The sequence below is a fragment of the Sarcophilus harrisii genome, chromosome 4 (assembly GCF_902635505.1).
Source record: "Sarcophilus harrisii chromosome 4, mSarHar1.11, whole genome shotgun sequence".
NCBI classification, from domain to species: domain Eukaryota; kingdom Metazoa; phylum Chordata; class Mammalia; order Dasyuromorphia; family Dasyuridae; genus Sarcophilus; species Sarcophilus harrisii.
In genome coordinates, this window is record NC_045429.1 from 143,725,595 (window position 1) to 143,748,200 (window position 22,606).

Here is a 22,606-nt window from a genome sequence, read left to right on the forward strand (position 1 = left end):
GGTAAATGAAACAAGTAGTTAAGAGACAAAGCAACAGGAGGAGAGGATCTGTTCTTAACATTACCTAGGAAATACTGATATTGGTCTCATTGTGAATATTGACATTAGCTGGCTAAACATATCATGCATAAAGAACATTCTAAATTTTAGTTAATTATAACATACATGACATTCAGTACTTTCCATTTAAGAACATGTTTCACAATAAAATGTAGAACCAGCAGTTTTGAAATTCTTTAAATATTTTATCTTAGATGATCTTGCCCACCAAAGATGAGAAAAAATGTAGTATTTAATGTTTTATAATAATTTAAACCAAAAACATAGGTACTTTAAATACCCTGTGCATGAAAAAAAGTTCCATCTTTTAAAGAATATTCAGTTGGTATTGATGTTCTACAATAAGTAATGGACTATAATAGTCCTCAAAGAATTTTTTTTTTTAAAGAAAATTATATAGATAGAAATGTAGATGGGCATGGTTCTTATATATAGGCTGAACCATAAAACCAATGAGGAACTCTTAAGAATAGATCTAACAGATATTATCAAGGACTTGTATGAAAAGAAAAGAAGGTAGTCAGATTATAGAGAGGGATGACAAATGGATAGCTAGAATGCTTCCTTAATTTGGAGATCATAATATATGGAGAAAGGAAGGAAGATTTTTTTGCATGTTAAGTGAGTCTCTGCTGGCTGACTTAGAAGGGGAAGGATGAATGGATGGTGATCAGTGCCACTGGAGAGAACTTCAAAGTAGATAAAGCAAGATAGTAGACTTCAAAGTATAATGCATAACACAATTATATCATTCCATTCAAAGGTGACTATTGATTTATGTTTGTGTACTGATGAAAGGAATTGGTGACAGTAACATACATAAGAAACTTTTTGCAACAAAGCAAATGGAAAGTAAACTCATGCCTGAGAATGTTAAAACCTACATTCTTTCTTTATTCCTTCCTCCATTTTGGCTTCCACACTGGCAAACTGAAGAATATGCTGTACAAAAATCATTTGAAGAGATGAAAATGTTTAGCCATAGAAAAAAATAGAATTTTCACATGATGGTTGTCTTTAAGTATTGAAATGATGACATATGGTTGGGGAATTACTAGATTTAGTATGTTTGCTCTCAGAAAACAAGAGCCATGGATGAAGTTGTAGAGAAGTGATTTAGATTTGATACAAAGAAAATTTTTTATTAAACAATCAGAGCCCATAAAAAGTAGAATAGGTTGCTTGAGGAGACAGTGAGTTCTTTTTCAAAGGAAATCTTTAAGGGGAAACTAGATGATCACTTGCCAGAGAAATTATAGAAAGCATTGCTGTTCAAGTATGAATGGAATTAGACAGTTTCTGGGGTTCCTCCTGACTCTGCTGATGTATATGCTTCAGTATTTTATTTTTAAAAAATCTAAGATTTTATACTTATCCCAATATGTCATGATTTTGTAATATATAACATTCAAAAATAGGTTCATGAGATTTTCTTAAAGTTAAATAAGAAGTCGGAGAAAGATAAAACTCAGAAATTTATTTGCACTCTCTTATTTGAGCCATTCATTTGATACCAACCTCTCTCCTTTAAGGTTCTTTCATAAATCAATGTTTTCCCCTGATGCTATAGAAAAACTAAAGCGTAAGGATTTCTAAGAATGCAATGAATCTGTTTAATTGTTTCAATCTTGCCAATATTTTGTAAGTTAATTTATAAAGAAGCAGGCTTTCCTTTCAATAACGGTTTTGTGGTAACTGTGCTTTCCACTAGGTGGACACAGAAGCCCAAGAACATGAATGGACCAGGGCACCAATTTTTCCTCCTTAGAATGGGAGGAAGGCTCATCAGGGAAATAATGATGGAACCTGGTGAGTGAGTGAATAATTGTCATCTTTACTCTCTTCAATCAATCAATCAATCAACAAACATTTATTAAGCGTCTTACTTTGTACCAGGCACTGTGCTAAGTGGAAGGGACGTAAAAAAGGGCAAAAAGACAATTCCTGCCCTCATGGAGCTTACAAATCTAATAAAAATAACATTATGTAGAGGGAGCTCTTTGTACCAGAGAGATTTTCCCTGCATACCTCAGCTTTTTTCAAGGAACTTGAAATGTGGAACTTAGAATCATTGCATACTAAACCCCTTTACCCAATACCTTAACTTTCAAAATGAGCGAGATAGGGGAGGTTAGATGGTACAGTGGACAGAGCATTGGCCCTGGAGTCAGGAGGACCTGAATTCAAGTCCTGCCTCAGACACTTAACACCTAAGACCTAGTAGCTGTGTGACCCTGGACAAATCACTTAATATCTATTGCTCTGCAAAAAACAAAACAAAACAATAAAACACCAAAAAATAAAAAAACCCAAAATGAGGAATGTGACACCTGGAAAGAACAAGTCATTTACACAGGTCACAAAATAAGTCAGCAGCAAAATAAAAAAAGTCCTGATGTAGGGGCAGCTACATGTTACAGTAACTAGAACACAGCCCTTGAGTCAGGAGGACCTGAGTTCAAATCTGGCCTCATACACTTGACACTTATTAGCTGTATGTGCCTGGGTAAATCCATTCACCTTGATTGCTTCCCCCCAAAAAGTCCTGATGCAAATTTTTGAAATGAGTTCCATTATCTATCTCTCTCCTTTTTACCATAAGAAACATCCTAGATACCCCTAGAGTTCTCATTTTGAAAATTAAGGTATTGGGTAAAGTGATTTAGTATGCTATAATTCTAAGTCTCAGATTTCCTTTGAAAAATCTGGGGCATGCAGGGAAAACCTCTTTGATAAAAAGGCCTCCCTTTATAGAATGATATTTTTATTAGGTTTGTAAGCTCTTTGAGGGCAGAAATTATTTTTTGCTTGAAAGGCAATATGGGACAGGAACAAATACCATGGTTGGGAATCAGAGAACCCAAGTTCATCTCCACCTTTGAAGCTGATTGTTTGGGTGACCTTGAGCATCACAAAGCCTATTGAATCTCTTTATTCTCTTTGAAAAGGAGTCAGACTATCAGGCATCTGAGGTCTCTTTTAGCTCTAGAATGATGAATTTATACATGGGCACCTGAATCATACAAGACCATAATGTGGAGTGAGCAGGACAGAGGGGAATAAGATATCCAGAAATCACAACTGAAACATTGAAAATAACAGGGCTGGATTTCCATATATATACATATATATATATATATATATATATATATATATATATATATAAAACCATTGAAGATTTGTAAAATCCTTTGTATATGTTATCTTACTTGATCCTCAGTAACACCATGAGGCAGGTGCTATTATTATCTTAATTTTATAGATGTGGAGACTGAGGTTCAGTGTCTAGCCTATGGCTGGCACAGCTAATGTCTATTTCTGTGCTTTTCACACTATATAGACACAGAGGCTTAGGATGTGGACTGAATGGCACACTTCCTTTTAATTCCTTAGGAACTGAACTCTGATCTTCCCAGTTCTAAGTCCAGCTCTCTATTCACTGTGCCACCTGCTTCCTCTACATCAGTTTTAAGTTGCCATATTCTTATGTACTTAAAAAATTATATGTGAAGATGTTTCTTGATCATGCCTGAGTAGGACTTGATAGCCTCCGTTTACTGTTCATATGTCTGACTCTTTGTGACCTCATTTAGGGTTTTCTTGGCAAAGATACTGGAGTGGTTTGTTATTCCTAATTCAACTCATTTGATAGATAAGGAAACTGAGGCAAACAAGCTTAAATAATTTCATTTACTTAATAAAGAGCTACATGGCTGATAAGTCTCTGAGACTGGTTTTGAATTTAGGTCTTCCTGACTCCAGGCCTGGTACTCTATCCACTCTGTCATCTAGCTGCCTGATGGCCTTCATTTTCCTTTCCAATTCTATGGTTCTGTGGTTCTTTGATTTCTACATAAAGTTTATATTTAAATATGGATGTGAATTTTGCTCTTTGAATATGTCAAGATTTTAGGAGTCACTTATCTTGCTATATTTGCACAATTTCCCTGCACCTGAATAATCAGACTTGCTTATAATAAAATACTTTCAGCTCTGTAGGGGATCAACTATTATCAACTGATTCACAATGCAATCTATTCATATCACAAGCTGTTTATCTTTGAAAGTATAGTGATGAGCTAAGAACATTATCTACATAATATTAGGAAAAAAGAAGTTTTATTTGGGGCCTACAATTATGTGAATAATATACTTCATTATCTCTTTTGTTTTGTGTGGATAGACAATGAATTTATGTGCTAACTCTTCATGCATTTGAGTATTTTTTGACATAGGCATTGTATATTGAAGCTTTAGAAAGGTATAGCGAACAATTCTCCTTCTACAAAATAACTGATTGGTGGTACCATCAATATGCAACAAACCAAGCAGTTTAAATTAGTTGTTATACAGAGCCAGTGACAAGAGTGGAGGACAGGAGGATTTTAGATGGGCTTTCCACTTCAGTTATCTCTGATGTGGTAAGATCCTAACTAAGAGTGTGGGTATATTTTGTAAGACGACTATAGGTCAGAAGATATATTGTGGAATATGGTGACTTCTACTATCGGGAAGCTTTTCCTCAATGAGAGTCCTAAATGTCAATGAAACTACAGGTCCCATTTAAATGTAAACTAAAATTGGAAAGATATCACTGCCTATGGAGCTTATGAAAATTCCCCCAAATCATTGATTTTTCCATTGAAAGGCTAGTGGAGGAACTTGAGTATTTAATATGTCAAAATATATTTATTTCACCAACATTGCTATTCTTTCCACTCAAACAGCCTTCCTACAACTTAGCAGATAGTTTTTCCAGTGCTTTTTCTGTGAGTGGAAAGGAGCCTGGTAGCTGGCCTCCTTACTGAATTTCTTGATGACACAAACTGGGAGGGATAGTTAAGAAACTGAATGACAAAATTGGGATCTCTCCAGATCATGAAAGGTTGGAACAATAGGTTCAGACTAATAGAATAAAACATAATAGAGATAAATCTAAAATTCTGCACTTGGGTTTTTAAAAAAAATAACTCCACAATTACAGGATTAGGGAGGTGTGGCTAGACAATAATTGATGTGAAAAAGACCTGGTGGTTCTGATGGACTAAAAGCCAATGAGTCATGCTTAATAAAGAATTCTTTTTTTAAAAAAATCCAAAACAACACTGCACTAGAAGCTTGTCCATGTATTCCTTCTGTGCTGTCAGTGTGACAGGTGAGTCAGTTCATTGCTATGTACTCCAGATTTTAGGAAAACCCCAGAGTTTCCCTCCAAACATAACATAGATCTGAGTAAGTTACCAGCTTGGTTGTTTGAAGCAAGATCCAACTCTGGCCTGAATTCCATAAATGGTTCTAAAGGAAGGTATTAGAGCTTTAGAGTGGAGATTATTCTGCCCAATTCATAAAACAAACATTTTTAGGAAATATACTTATTACTAAAATTGTTTTTTGTAGAGCTGGAACATGAGAGTGTTGTGGTGGGATGGAGAAAGGGAATGAAGCATTGTTCCTAAATAGAGATGAGCTTTTTAAAAGCAAAAACCAAGAAGTGAAGAAACTTAAACCCAGTGTAGTTTTGTGGAAAGTGTACTATCCCTGGAGAAAGAGGATCTAAGATGAGGTTCCTCTTCTGATATTTGCAATTTCTGACTCTAGGAAAGTCACTTAATCTCTCTGGACCTTAGTTTCCTAATCTGTTAAATGAAAGGCTTAACTCTATGACCTAAGGAGTTTCTTTTAAATTATAGGAGGAACTAAGAAAAAGACTGTAAATAATCCCACAATGAACTTGTATCCTTTTTTATCTTGAGACAAAGAAGACATTGTTTAAGGAAGTAGTAAAAAGAATTTGTGCCTTTGTAGCATAAAGTTTTTTTTTTTTTTTTTAATGGCCCATGTTTGTTTCTCTTATTTATATTTGAGCACTAAAATATGTAAGAAAGATTTTTTTAAGGATTCTGAAACTCTTAGTATCATATAGGCTTCCTTATTAATAAATAGCCACTAGAAATCAATGTTATGGCTTCTGTTACGCCCCATTCAAGTGATCCATGTAGGTCCCAGATACCATGGAAAATCTTATTTAGTGATAATATCTACTCTTCCAACCATTGCATAAATAAAATGTCCATTTTCCTTAAAAAATGTCCTCAGTGTTAACTATTTTAAATGGCAAACTCCACTGAGTTTCAAACATAGCCACAAAAGATAATTTTTTTCTATCATCACATTTTTATAGCTTTTAACACTTTGAAAAGAAACTTTCTCCTAACAACTCTAAAGAAAGCAGAACAAATACTATCATCCTTATTTAATAGATACAGAAACTGAGAAGTTATCCATGATCACTTAGTAAATGGTCATATTTGAGACAATAAGGTTTGAGTTTAAAGTTTATTTCATATAATAGATCTTAAGATTTGCTGAAACTGGAAAAAGTTAAAAAAATTATGCCACAGATAATGGAAGCAGTTTCAAAAGAAGGTTGCCTAAAATATATTGATCAATAAGGTGAGAATAGGTTACTTTAAATGGGAGGAACCATACCTAATGAGTTTGCTTTGTATAGCACTGTGTGGAATGAGTAGCTAATATATGTGAAAGGTAGCTAATATGTGTAAAAGGGAATTAATGGCGACAACAAATCATTTTTTTCAATGACATTATTTATCTGTAACACGTATATTACTAAATATCCTCCTTTATGACCACAAGCATAAAGTATATGTGGTCTCTACTCCACAGAGAGACTTCAAGTGCACATTTCTGAACTGATCATTTCTCATAATCATTATTGTTAATATACTACAGTTCACTCAGGATGCATTTTAGGAATCCTAAATTCCTAAATTTTAGGAATTAGGAATTTAGGAATTTTAGTTCTGGAAAAGTGGTGCTATTAATTTTCCTTCACTCTACCTCTGGCCTTTCTGAAAAACAAAGAAACAAACAAAAAACCAACAATACTGCATTATGGTGTCAGACAGTTACTAAAGCTTAAGGAAACTAGAAGTCAAGAAGTCCTGAATTCAAATCCAGACTCAGACACTTATTGTTTAATCCATACAAGATACTTAATCTTGTTTATCTTAAGTTTTCTTTTATGTAAAATGAGCTGGAGAAGGAAGTGGCAAACCACTCTACTTTCTTTGCCAAGAAAACTCCAAATAGGTTCACAAAGAATTGGACATGTCTAAAAAGACTGAACAACAATGACAACTAATGCTTAAGAAGCAAAGGTATGATGGAAGACACCACCATATGTATAAGTATATATATATAAAAATGCATGGACCTCCTCTCAGACAATGACCCTGGTTCAGGTGTGTACCACTGCCTGCATCCATTTAATACAAATGCCAATTCTATTAAAGCAAAAACATCTGTGTTCATGACCAAATGCTGTTACAATAATGCGGTTCATTTACTCAATGTTTCGCCCTCATTTTTCAGTGCTTTTGAATTCTGTGTCCCCATTAGCAAAAATAAAATGCTTCATTTAGAAAGCAAATATTGACCCAGTGGCAAATAAGCCTGCCATGGTTGTAATTGAAACTATGGATTTTTCACCAGACGTCAAAACTGAGTGATAATATACATATATGCTTGGAAAAGGCCAGGTGATTAGTCTTACATCCAGATGGATGGAGCCTGAGATGTCTTTTTCTCAAGGACAGCTTTCACTAGCCAGTTCGTCAGCTCTAGCACACCCCTTAATTTAGTAGTGGAGTGTTTGCCAGCTAATAGATTAGCCAGATAGCCAACAGGCTGTTCATGATCTGGGTGGGGCATTTTGAGGTTGTATACATGTTACACTAAGCAAATCTTAGAAAGATTTCTTTTGACTGTAACAATTAAAACTATTGATTAGTAATCTCCTTGCCTAAGGCTGGGGTAATCATAAGGATTCTATTCTGAAAATGGACTTAAGCCAAGGCCATAACTTAACTTTCTTGCCCAGGACTTGGGTATTTTGTAAAAGAAATAGTCCTCTCCTAGTTTGCAGTAACATTATGTTTGGACTAGTTCATAATCTTCAGTGCTCTTAAAAGGTCTTTAAATGTAAATAAAAAGGAAATCACAGAACTGCTCCTTGAAATCACCCTTACCACCTCTCTTCATCTGTCAAACAAGCATAATGGAAAAATGATGTAGGCCCGGCTCTATGCCAGAATAAACACTTTGGAAATGCTATGTAAACCCAGCTGTTGCACCAGAGCACGGGGCCCCATTTTTATGACTTTCAAGATGGTTGGCCATATGCAAAATCACAAAACTTCACCAACTCACTTTTATTATATTTTTCAAATTCTATGGTTTCTAGAATAATCATTCTTTTAATTGCTTCCTAATGTACATACCTGAAACAGACCAAAATCTATAGGAGAGGGTCTCTATCTTCTTCTATTTCAAGGTGATCTTAACTTAGTTTGTTGGAAATTATTTGCTTAGAAAAAAATCCGAGTTTCATAACTAAGAATATAACCACATTTTGTTGTAGGCAAGAAACAGAAGCATCATATGGTAGGTGGTCAGTGGATAGAATGCAGAGCTCAGTATCAGAAAGACTTTTGAGTTCAAACCTGGCTTCAGACACTTATTAGCTGTGTGATCCTGGCCAAGTCTGCCTGCCTTAGGTTCTCCAACTTTAAAATGAGGATAATATGAACTCTAACTTTCAGGATTGTGAGCATCAAATGGGATGGCAATTGTTAAGTGCTTTGACCACAGTCCCTGGTATACAGTAAGTGCTATATAAATGTTAACTATCATCATCATCATCATCATCATCATCATCATTATCATCATCATCATCACCATTTTCAAATGTAAGCTAATCATAGGAATGGAAGTGAGAAGCCTCCAAATACAACTTTTCGATGTTGTGCTTGTCTAAAAAAGGGTGACTGCTGTGTTTGGGTCAAGTAAATTTCATGAAATTTCCAACTCAAAAAGGGGATAATATTGACTTGGTCTTTGAAATAGTTGTGATGAAAGTCAAGGTCAGCCTGGCTTTAGCTGGAGCGTATGTGTGATAGAAAGAAAGCAGCGTCCACACACATCTGAAGGCTGGCCAAATGGTTGCTGATCCCATAAAACCCCACACCACGCTGGGCCGTCCTGAAACCGTGTGAACATGATGCTTGTCACAGATTGAGTAAATTCATTTCCTGAATTACAGAGGGAGGCCACACAGTTCAAACCCATGAAATATAGCTACAGTGTGTGCAGACTCTCCTGCAGCTGCATCCAACGGAAGCAAATATATGTCACTGTGGTTTTCAGTGATGTACGGGTTGAGAAGGGCCCTCGTTTGATATGTCACTCAAATGATCAATGGGATGCTAAGCCCAGCTTTGCAGAGGTACCCCAATTAGAAGGAAGAAAGGAACAAAAAGGGCTTCATGGCAGACCTGGTATTGAGGTCTGGTAAAGTAAATAGAAGTTTCTGCAGTCATCTATGTGGAGCAAAAAAACATAAATAATTGCAAAAATAAATAAGTGAACTTATTGAAAAAATAAATTAGGATTATAGTTCTTTGAATTGCAAAATGAACCTTTTCTTCCCTGGTTATTTCTATGTAACATGGAGGAGATTTGTTATTTTTTGTTTGTTTTGATGCTTGTTAAAACATCAGCTCCTTGAGGATGATTATTGTCTCATTCTTTGCATCCCCTGTGTGTAACACAGTTCCTGATATATAAAAATGCTGAACAATTGATTGACTGTTTGTTGGAAAGTGCCTGGAATCTCCTAATGTAAGAGAACATAAGCATTATTTAAGTAAAATATGAATCCTGGTAGGCAGAGTCTGGTTCATGTTCATCTTATATACCCATCACTTAGTATGGTACCTAGTATATATACAGCAGATGATAAAAACTGATTGGATTGGATTCAATTTATCATGAGCCTTCTTTGTACAGCCATCTGAAAAAGCACACTAAAAGGAGCAAGTAGTTTGGTAAAGTTGGACACCTATGGGATGGAAACTATAGTTCTTGTAGTGACCGTAGGTGTGATCATCTTTTAAGAATGTCACCAGGATGATAAAGCCATATGTTTTCAAAAACATCTGTATGTAAGAGTGCTTCAGGTAATAACAAGGGAACTGACATTTAGGTCGGACTTGGCAGTAGGTAATTTGTTTCTTCTCATAAAGCAGTCAGAAAAAAGCTCTGAAATAACCACATCCTTTCTCTCACATTTTTCCCATAGCAAACTGATTAAGAAACAATGATTGAAACCTGATTGACATATTCATTTAATTCAATAAACATAATCTGTAAGTATATACATCAGTGAAAATACTTACTAAATGATCTGTTTTTTGATAAGTGATGGCAATGAAATATTCTTTGTCTTTTATATTGTGAACTTTTTGTTGATAGAGGTCTATAAAAAGGAGTCAGTCTTCATATCATTTGTCAGAACATTATTATTATTATTCCCATGTCTCTGTTATATTTATTGAATATGAACTTTATTGCTGAATGAATAGATGGTTGTTAGTCATCAAAACTAATAATCCGTATGCTCTCTATGGAATGTCAAACATGGTAAATTTTTGATAAATCCTTGAGAGGCTTTGGATGAAGTAGCTGTTTATGAAGACCTAGACATTAAGATAAGTGAGATATTTAATCTTTTGTCTAGGCATTAAGGAGTGATTTTAAGAAGAAGTGCTACTCAAAATAACCTATTCCCTAGCAGGGAAAGTGTCAGATGAAGTTCCAAGGATGCTGTCAGTTCTACAGAAGACTTTGCATTGCAACTTTAAAATGAAACCCATATCATCAGGATGATTTACAGACTTACAAAATTGTTGTACAAATACTAGATTTCACTTGGTTGAAAGTGAATGTAAGCTTGCCCACAATGAATCCCTCCTCTTCCTCCTATCAGCAACTTAAGCTTTTCAAAGAGATGCTTCAAAATACATTCTGTGTATTTGAGAGCAAGTCAGGGATACTTTTGAAAAGTGACCTGTAAAAAAGAACAAAATGACTCTGAAAAATGCTTCTTTGCATGGGAATATAATAATGCAAGAGGTTGTTTCTTTGTTTTTAGCAATTTGCTTATTTATAGAATAATTTACATTGAACAAGATAATGCAAGTGTCATCAAAATGATCAGCAGAGGAAAGATCAGGAGACTGCATCTTCTACCAGAGAAAGGTGTTGATGCTTGCTATTAAGACTTACTAAAGATAACATGCTTTGAATTTTAAGTTCATGGAAGTTTAAGTGGTACAAGAGACTTGATTTTTAAAAAATGTGGAATATGACAAAAAAAGATCTTGAAGAATGTCTGCCTGGAAACTGTTCTGATATAATTGGAGATATGTTAAAGAAAGCAAGTTGAAGTTGTTTGAGAATTGTTGAAACAAGTATTGTCATTGAATTATTTCTGGAAATAAGGAGGAGGACAGCATTTTCTTTCTGTCTCTGTCTCTCTCTCTCAGTAAAGAAGAAAGTTTCTTCATTCTGCTTAGGAAAAAAAAAAGGATGGGAAGCTTCCAGAATATAGCACCATATGGTATGTAGAAAGGAGAAAAATGGTAGATTGAGGGCCCAGAAACCTGTGAAAAATTACTTTATTATCAGACTATGAAGGAAGGCAGTCAAAAGGATGATTCTTTAAGCTGAGTGACAGATTGCTAGCAGCTGTGAGGAGGTGAAAGAATGCTCTGACACTAAGCAAGGGGAAAGCTGAGGAAAAGCTGTTAGAATGGCTTTAGAGGCTAAATTGACTTGAAGCTGGAAATATTAACCTACTCTGAGTGTTTTTTCTCTAAGATGAAGTTGGGATAAGTTATAAAATAGTCTAATTAAATTTTGGAAATAAGGTCAATATTTTATTAAAGTGAGCTGATAAAAGGGAATAAATTCTTATTTCTTGAAAGAAAAAAATGTGTTGGGGCAGCTAGATAGTAAAAAGGATTGAATACTAGCCCTAAAGTCAGGAGGACCGAAGTTCAAATCTAGCCTCAGACACTTAATATTTATTAGCTGTGTGACCCTGGGCAAGTCACTTAATCTTAGTTGCATCACCAAATAAAAAGAAAAAGAAAAAAATGCTCTTTGAGTCATATGTACAATATGTACATACATGTGTACATTCATAGACATATATGTGTATGTTCACACAATATATATCATTCATACATGTAAAGATATTGTACTACACACTATACAAAAACAAAACAGAACACTAAACAATTGTTGAACTCAAGGGGACTATTTGCTAACTAGTTGGAGGCATAAATATGACTTTATTTGTCGTTTCTCTTTATCTATTTGAGGGAAAGTGATAAAATTTTTTTTGACTCATTCTGGGTATTTTTAATCCCTAAAGTCTAGCACAGCTCCAGGTAAATATTAAGCTCCCTAACAAATGCTTTATGATGGCCTATTCATACCAGAGACAAATTATTTAATAAAAGAAGTACAGAGACATAATTCTCCCTCTACCATGAAAAAAAGAAAAGCATTCTGACTGCAAGTACTGAAACTCCAAATCAAAACATAACTAAGATATTACACATTTATGGTAATTGGAGGATATGTTTGTTGTTTAACAAAAATAGGAAACATTTTTGAAAGCATTTACATAAATGGAACACCGAATGGCGCTGTGGGATTAGGGGTTTAATGGTGAAAATTTTTTTAAAAATACCTGTTTTCTCTGTCCTTAGAACCTACCACTTTGAAACATGTGTACACATATGAATAAACAACATTTATAGAATTGTATTAATAAATGCAAAGTAATTTAGGACAGCTAAACAACCTAAATGCTCAAGAATTGGAGAGAGATCAGAACCATTATGAAAGAATTCAAGCAGAGGGGCCAAAAAAAAAAAAAAATCAAAGGATATGAGGCTACTGAAATAAAATAGCATAATCCATTTCCTATGGGGGACAACAGATTATATATCTTCTTTTGCAGAGATCAGAAGAGACTTCTCTGTCCATAATCACAGTTTTGTAATATGAAAATATCAAAGAAGAATTAAAAATCAAAATGCTTTGATGCTAGCTAAATGTTCAGAAAGGTCTCCTGGTAAAATATCTGGTAGGGGGTATTGACTACAGAGATGTTTAGCTTTAAAAACTATTTAATTCCCTGGGAGAGAAGTAGGGAGGAGAAATGAGTATGGGAAAAATTCATAATCCTATTCAAAATATGCTCAGAAGACAGACATTCACAGATGTTTGGTTGGGGGGGGGTGCAGAGAGAAGAAATAAATGATAGTATTAAACTGAAAAGCTCAAGTTTCTCTGAATTTAAGCAAGTGATGAATTTTCATATAAACATACAGATACACACACTACTATCATTTCTTATAAGTATTAGACTGAGCAAGTCAACTGGCTAAAAAAAAATAGTATGATACATAAATATATCAGTTTTACAGATTTTTGAATTATATGAATTATCATAGAAGTATTCTTCAAATATCATAAAAATGTCAAATGGCTGAGTAACTGATGAATCACTTTTTAGAGACATTACCTTTTCTCTACATTTCTCATATTTGGGACAGTGTAACTGAGTATAAATATGCTCTTTGATTTATGACTTTGTAATAACCTTTGCTCCTCAGGCGTTTTTACCAAATGATTTACTTTTGCCTGTGCTGGGCTGATTTGGTATCTGAACTATCTGTAGTCATTGAAATTCAGAGAGTTAAAGCCTATATTCATTCATCAATATGTACAGGCTCTTTGGTTTCATGGAGGGCAGCATTTTTTCGATCATGAAGCTGGAGAATAATGAATCTTAAATTCCATTTTTCACTGTCCACTGTCTGATTCAATTCAATTAAACAAATAGTTATTGAGTAACTACTATGAGCAAGGCACTTTTTCAATTTGAAACAGAGTAACTCATTTAACCCTTTGTGATCTGAAGCTTAATGTAAAATAGTGACACTGTACCATCATTTTAAGACTTTCTATATAATAATAGTTCCCATTGGCATAGCATTTTAAGGACTGCCAAACACACACACACACACACACACACACACACACACACACACACACACATCTCATTTGAACTTTCTGACTAATCTGGGAAGAGTTTTTCAATTTATAGAGAAAGATACAATGCTGAGAGTTAAGTGACTCTTGCAGGGTTACACAGATAGAACTGTGATTCAAACCCAATTGCCTCATGACTTCAGGTCTAATATTTTTTCGATTAACACATAATTTTGTTAATATCTAATGTATTCTAGGCACTGCCTAATGTATGCTAGGGACTGGGCATAGAAACACAATCAAAAAATTGTTCCTGATCTTAAAGAGCTTACATCCTAAAAAGTGAAATGAACATAGACACATATATTTACAAAGTATATGGATAGGCTTTGGGGGTGTACTGGAGCCAACTTGAATTAGTTTGTGAAAGCTGATAATTAAATTGTCAGTGTGACAAGCCATGGACTGATTTATTGTTTTGTTAGTTGTCTAGACTTGAGAAAGTAACAGAGAAAAATGTTAATAATGTACATTAAGCTTAAAATTATATCATGGGTACATTTTTTTTCCTTTGAAGGAGCCAGTTGTTAAATATTTACTAGCATGTAACTAGGATAGGGAATGCAATTTCATTAACATGAATGATTCCCAGTTTGGGAAAATCCCTCAACCGATGGAAGTTAAATTAGAACACAAAGAGGTTAAATGATAAGCTCAAGGTCACACAGTCAGCACTGTCAGAGATAGGGCTTGAAACCAGGTCTTTTGGACTCTAAAGCTAGCATTCTGCCATGATACCCTCCTTATTTCCAACATAGATACAAAATTGCAGAAGGCCATAGTGAGCAACTGTCAGGAGAGATTGAGAAAGATCTGCTGCTTGTTGAGTGGGTATCAGTTTCAAACTTCTAGGACACAGAAGACAAGAGAGCACAGGATGGTAGGCTTGTATGAGTTGTGTTTTTTATATGTTGAAGGAAACCAGAATAAATGAGTTATAGATCCCTTGGAAGATTTCAGTATTGAATTTATAAAACAAATTCTAAAAATATAAAATTAAGGCACAAATGAAACATTTGTAAAGCACCTAGCGCAGTTTCATAGTGCCTGGAACAGAATAACTGTTTCTTCCCTTCTCTTCTTCCCTTCTCCATCCACTTCTTAACAATTGCATGCTCTTCCTCCCTTTCCCTTATCAGCTGAGGAGAGGTAAAGAAAGATCTCATGTTGGAAGTAGGCTTTGAAGGAAATGAGGGAATCTACGGGTGAAGCAAGAGAATATTCCAGATATAGGGAAGAATTTGGAAAAGGCACAGGGTAAGGAATGATATAACCCAGTGCCACAAAGCATATATCAGATATGTTCAATATGGAATCAAAAAAGTTTTGATTAGATACATTCTGAGCATATTTAAAGTACTATTTAACAGATCTATTATTTCACTGGGGTCAGGATTATATTGACTGATAGATATTACAATCTCTCTCTACATTAGAAGATGGTCTTTTTATACATTTCTTTCTCCAAACAAATTCATCACTTAGGTCATCTTTATGATGATGAGCCTTTCTATGCTTAGCTACTATAATCTTAAAGCTTTTTAAAGGCAGGGTCATTTTTCACATTTATATCCTCAATAGCTAATGCAGCTCTTTCCATGGAGCACCTTCTTATACCAAATGCCTACCATAATACATGCTCATAGTAGGTGCTCAATAAATAATGTTGAATCAAAGTTACTAATTATATGATGAATTTGAGATGAGAAGGAATAGCACTGTTTCTCTTCTGAGCAAATTTAATTTCCTCACATTTCTAAGCTGTTTCAAATGACATTGGAGTATTTTAAAATTTTCTTTATTTCTTAATTTTCTCCCTAAAGTCCAAAGAATCCATCCATTCATCCATTCATCTATCCACCCATTCATTCATTCATCTAAGGAATATTATCAGACTGTACTGTGTACAAAGTGTTGTTGCTGAGGATAAAGGCATAAATGGAAAAGCTTTTGCCTTCAAAAAGCTTCCATTTACAATACTGCATAGCTAATTAATGAAAAATACTTTAAAAGGGAGAGAGACTTATCAAGTAGGGAGGAGAATCTGGGAGAATTTTATAAAGGTAATGCTGTCTTCTCAAAGCATGGGAAAGAAAGGTGTGTGATCAGGTTAGAAGGAGAGAAGTCATCAACAGATTGAGAACAAGAATTTGAAGACTCATAAGATCATTCCATTCTGCTTTCCTCTCCTAAGTTCTCCTGGTAGCTATAACATACCTTAAAATAAATCACACAATGATGATTTTTGAAGACTTTTTTTCCATCTTCAAAGGTTCATCTAAGTCATTTGTATTTTCACTGCCCTATGGCGCATCACTCCTCTATGTGTTAATTCTTGAATTTGAGTACATCTTTATTTATGTAACCTTAAAGTGGTTAATAATAGAGTTTGTTCAAAGCTTGCCTCATATATGACTTTCATTTAGGATAATTATTTAGAATTTACATACATAAGCAACTACTCTTTCTGATTAGAGTACATAGATGTTGTTGGAATCAGCAAAATTCCAAATTTATGCTTATTTCCAGAAGTATGAAAATTTCTAGTTTAAACATAACTGTTTTGGTAAAACACTGGAGATTGTGCTAGGTTTTGTCTTCTATTTCTGCTTTTTTAACTTTCTCCAACATTACCAATGATCTCTTAATTGCCAAATCTAATGGACTTTTCTCAACCATCCTTTTTAACCTCTCTGAAGTCTTTGAGACTGCTGATCAAACTCTTTTCTCCTTGATTCTTTCTTCTCTCTAAGTTTTCATCACACAACTGTCTCCCGATTCTCCTCTTACCTATTTGACTGCTCCTTTTTAGTACCCTTTGTTGGATCATTATCTGGGTTACATTTAAAAAAAATAAAGCTTTTTATTTTCAAAACATGTACACGGATAATTTGACAACATTGACCCTTGCATAACCTTGTTTTTCAGATTTTCTCCTGCTTCCCCCCACCCCCTCCCCTGGATGGCAAGCAATTCAATATATGTTAAACATGTTAAAATATATGTTAAATCCAATATGTATAAACATATTTATACAATTCTCTTGCTGCACAAGAGAAACCAGATCAAAAAAAGAAAGTAAATGAGTAAGAAAACAAAATGCAAGTGGACATCAACAAAAAGAATGAAAATGTTATATTGTTATCCACATTCAGTTCCTACAGTCCTCTCTCTGGGTGTAGATGGCTCTCTTTATCATAATATCATTGGAACTGGCCTGAATCATCTCACTGCTGTAGAGTCACATTCATCAGAATTGATCATCATATAATATTGATGTTGTCATGTACAATGATCTCCTGGTTCTGCTCATTTCACTCAGCATCAGTTCATGTAAGTCTCTCCAAGTCTTTCTAAAATCATCCTCCTGATCATTTCTTATAGAGCAATAATATTCCATAACATTCATATACCATTACTTATTCAGCCATTCTCCAAATAATGGGCATCTACTCAGTTTCCAGTTTCTTTCCTCCAAATCTTCCTCCCATTACTATTAAAGGTACCATTATCCTTCTAGTCCCCTAGGCTTGCCATCTAGATGTCGTTCTTTACTCTTCCCTTGATCTCCCATCCCCATTTCCAGTCTGTTGCCAAATCCTGTTGATTTTTTACCTATGTAACATCTCTCTTATCCCTTCCTTCTTTTGATACTCTCACCATTCTCCTAAAGACCCTCATCACTTTGAGCCTAGACTACTGATTTAGCCTAAAGTTGTTCTACCTGCCACAAGTCTTTACCCATTCCATTTCATCTTCCACATGTCCATGAAAGTGATCTCTCCAAAGCAAAAGTCTGACCATATCATCCCCATATTTAATAAGTCCCAGTGGTTCTTTATCACTTCAAGTAGAAAATCTTCTGTTTGATATTCAAAGTTCTATATAATCTGGTTTCCATTACTCCTCTAGTCTTCTTATATCTTACATAGCTCCATATATCCTATTATCCAGAAGTCTTGGTCTCCTTCCTGTTTCTCAAATAAGACACTGTCTCTTATAATCTGGACATTTTCACTAGCTGCCCACTATGCCTGGAATGCTCCATCTCCTCTTCATTTCTACTTTCTTCATGCTCCAATTCTATAGGAAGCCTTTCCTAATCTCCCTTTATTCTATTCCTTCCCTCTGTGAGATTAATTATAATTTATTATGTTAATAGCCTGTTTATACATATATGTTTGCATTTTATTTCCCCCCCCACTAAATTGTAAATTATTTTAAAGTAGAAACTGACACTTGCTTTTCTTTATGTCCTCAGCAATTAGCATAATGATCAAGACATACTAGGTGCTTAATACATATTTATTGACTGACCTAGATGATCTAGCCCAAAGTCTTGGATAATTTTAAAAATTCTACTAAAAAGCTTAAAGAGAAGAACATGGAAAACAGTTAATATTCTTTGTTGATTTTGGTCACATTAATGAAATATAGAGTTTATTCTAGGGGTTCTGGATCACAACTCCAGTTTTGTTGTTGGAGCAGGGCTTAAGTATCTGTGTATATAAAGACAGGGAGGAACTGTGGGAAAGAGAGCTAGCTTCAAAAAGAGTGAATTGCCTGTTCTGCATTATTAGAGTATGACTTCTGGAAATCAGGTGTGACCTCCTCCAGTCAAGAAAAACAAGAGATTTTTTTTTCTTTAGCATTCCAACAAAGATAGTGTCAAACAAAAAACTCTAAACATAATTCAAGAGAGCAATGCTATCTGAAAAATTCCGAGAGCAGTTGAGAGCAGAAAGGAGCAAATTCTGGAATTAAGAGCTTGGAGAATAAGGGAACAAAGCTTGAAGCTGTCAGAAAGGAACAGGAAGACACTGCAGAGAATAAGTTAAGGAAAGATTTATGGAGGGCCTCAGCCAGAGGAACCTGGTCCTCCAACTGCTAGTGTCCTCCCTGCCACACTACTCTGAATTAATTATTTTATATGTGAGAACATATGCATTTGTTAACTTTATATTTATACTGTATTTTCATAGATATTTGTCTTATAGGTATTCAGAATGTAAGCTCAAAAAAAAAAGCTCTGCAAGAAGGGATGATTTCATTCTTTGAAATAAACATAGTAGTGTTTAATAAATATTTGTTGATTTAATGATTAAAGCTACTGCAATAGTCTGTGTAAGAGGTGATAAAATCCTGAATTAGGGTGGTGGCTATGTGACAGAAATAAACAGATATGAGAGAGGTTATGGAGGGAGAAACAATATGATGTGGCAACTAATTAAGGATGAATAAGAATGAAGAGTTGAAGATTAATGTTAAGTGAAACTAGATGAATGGAAGCATGGTGGTATCTTAGATAATACTAGGGAAGTTAAAGGATAAAATTTTTGGGGAAGAGGCTGTTAAGAACTGGCTTGGAGTCAGGAAACTTGAGTTCAAATTCAGCCTCAAAAACTTCCAAGTTTTAATGACATTAGATAAGTCACCATTCCAGTATCTTTGCCACAAAATTCACATGGATAGTGTGGTCCACGGGATCATGAAGAGTTGGACATGACTGAAAAGAATGAACAACAACAATGTAATGAGGTCTTTGTTACAGATTGCTATCCATCCATACCCTCTCATTCTGTCAGACTTACTCTCTGCCTCACTGAAGTAAAAAGGTGGATAGAGCACCAGCCCTGAAGTCATGAGGACCCGAGTTCAAATTTGGTTTCAGACACTTAACACTTTCTAGCTGTCTGACCCTGAGCAAGTCACTGAACCCCAATTGCCTCAGAAAAAAAAAGAAAAAAAAAGAAAGTAAAGAGGTAGGAATGGATGGCATATTTACATATCAGCTACTTCTTAGGAGCATAGAGATAGCTGGCCATTAACATATAGCTGGTAGTTAACAACTCTGATGCAGCTATGAGCTGAAGTGGACAGCAGAGTAAGGGTATGTTGGGATGATACTTAGAGATATGGTCTGGTCATAGCTACAACCATACTGAGTGACAGTAGGGAGAGAGGAAGATGGGGAGCAGAAGGGAAAAGGCTAAGAACTTGCATAGTCCTGAAAGGAGGTGGAGTGTTGCCCATTAATAAATGTCATGCAGCTGTATTGGAGACAAGACCCAGGATTGGCTACTGTAGGAAGGATGGAATATGGCCCATCTTCCCACTTGTATTTCTATCCATCTTGCCTTCCAGTTAAGATACCTATATCCCAGATGTCTGGATGGAGAATACAGTCAAGAGAGTCCCTCCAAATGATCATTTTAAAACTAATATAGGATTTGACACAAGGAAAAATATGCAAAGTGCCAAAGGTGCACTGACATAAAGACTAAAAGAAATCAGTCTGGGCTTGGAAGAAATCAGGCATCAGGAAATAAGGATTTTAATAGACTTAAGAATATGACTCAAACACTGATAACAGAACTTTTTCAAGGTTCCTTATCTTAACTGTTCTTAGTTTCATCTTTCAATTCATCTGATGCTAGAATTATAAGGGATACTGTCATGGTCATCATCATAAGTGCCATTTATTTAGCATTTTACAGTTATAAAAAATGTACATGTATTATCTCATTTGATTCTTAGAAACTCAGAGTGGTAAATGTTCAGTTGTTTCAATTGTGTCTACCTTTTTAGGAGCCCATTTGGGGTTTTCTTGGCAAATATACCAGAGTGATTTACCATTTCCTTCTCCAGATCATTTTTACAGATGAGGAAAAAGGGCTAAGTGAGTTCACACTTGAACTCAGGTCTTCCTGATTCCAAGCCCAATGCTCTAGCCATTGAGCTACCAAGCTGCCTCCTTTGCATAGTTGTTATCACCACAAAACCTAGAGATTATGTCCCCCTTGTTGAATGGGGGGCCCATACTACTTTCTAGTTCAGTGACTGATGAATAAAAGTCTAATGAGAATGTTACCCAGTTAAAATTTCTTTTTATATTTTACCAGAATTTCTGAATTTGTTTAAGATAGACTTTTACCAATTGGTGGCTGTGTTTATTTCTAGCACAATTCTTATTTTGATAATAGCCTTTTAAGTAAATGTTATTATATATCACATTACCCCAATTCTGAAATGGATATTATGTAAGATATATTTATGTTCCACTAAGTATGGGACTGCAGTGGTTTATGATGGAATATATTTAAGTATGGAAACTCAAAATTTTCTGCGGATTTGAGGACTGGGCAACACACCTTGTCTACCCCAACATTAAAGAAACTATGATATGATTTTAAAAAGTCTAAAGAAGTGATTTTAAACAAGTTTTGGTACAGTAAAATATAGCTTGAATCTTTTCAATGTTCTAACACAGAAGTTTATATCCATTAGGCCAGAGTGCATTCCCGTTTATGCTTCACCATTTTTACTAAAATAAATAATTTCGCCTTAAATTGTTTGCTTTCTTAAATTCCTTCCCCTTCATTCAGTAAAGTCTTTATGGAACCCAACATTGTTGACATAACTGAAGCAAAAGGCTTGACTGTTAACCAAAAGGAATCTTTGCAAGCACTTTTTAATGAAGCGGCCAACTTCAGTCAACTCAGCTACTGGATTCGATTCTCTCCTTCCCTACCACCAGAAAGTAAGAGAACAAAGCAACCTATCTACAATAAATAAAGTAAACTCAAAACCACAACTAGAACCAGTCTACCTTTTCAGACAATCCTGGTCTCTGTGCACTTGGCAAACCAAAGCTTTAGGGAATTTTATGTTTTACTATAGTAATGATGATAGGTAACATATTATATATAGCATTTTAAAGTTTTCAAAGCTCATTTGAACCTCAACAACAACCATAGAATGTAGCTATTATTATTATTCCCATTTTGCAGATGGGTAAAATAAGATTTTGAGAGGTTGGATGTACAAAGTGCCACATCCAGTTAGTATTTAAAGCAGGATTTGATTGTAATATTCAGTTCTCTAATAAGTCTTAGAATTCCTGATTTTATTTTTGATTCCCTTTAGATCCTAGGGCCCCAGTAGATAGAACTCTGGTCTAGGAGCAAAGCCCTCAGTTCCAACCTACCTTAGATAATTATTGGTTGTGTAATCTTGAGTAAGTCATGTGCTATCTGACTCCATTTCCTTCTTATAATATAGGGAAAACAACAATCCCTCTCTTCCAGGGAAGTACTGAGCATAAAATGAGATGATATTCTAAATGCTTTGCAATTTTAAAAAGCTATATAAATGCTAGGTTATTATGCTTATTTCTTTCAATATAAGATAAGTAAAAATGGATGCCAAAAGAATGGTACTCAAAACTTCCTCAACTGAATGTTCTGCCATATTTGATGAAAGATAACCTGGCACTGTGGCTATCAACCTGGCTTCATACCCAGGAAGACTTGCCTTTGACACACGTTGGCTGTATGAACCAAGACAAGTTCTTTAATTAGTTAAATTCAGTGTTTTGTTATGGAATTCTTGAAGACTGTAATTTGCAGAGATCTGCATTGATGGAGAGTGTTTTCCCTTTAGAGAGTTCCCTAGGCCAGGTCATGAACCTATACATATCATTGTCATACCAATAACTGCAGGTTACTGATTCCATCACTCAGTTGTCTAGACTTTTGTATGTATAGTCACAACA

The 22,606-nt window shown here is 34.9% G+C and overlaps 1 protein-coding gene across 1 annotated transcript in view; it reads right to left on the reverse strand.

The window, feature by feature from the left end:
• Positions 1–22,606, reverse strand: part of UST (uronyl 2-sulfotransferase) — a 374,901-nt gene that overhangs the window by 5,571 nt on the left and 346,724 nt on the right. The gene's annotated exons all lie outside the window — the stretch shown is intronic.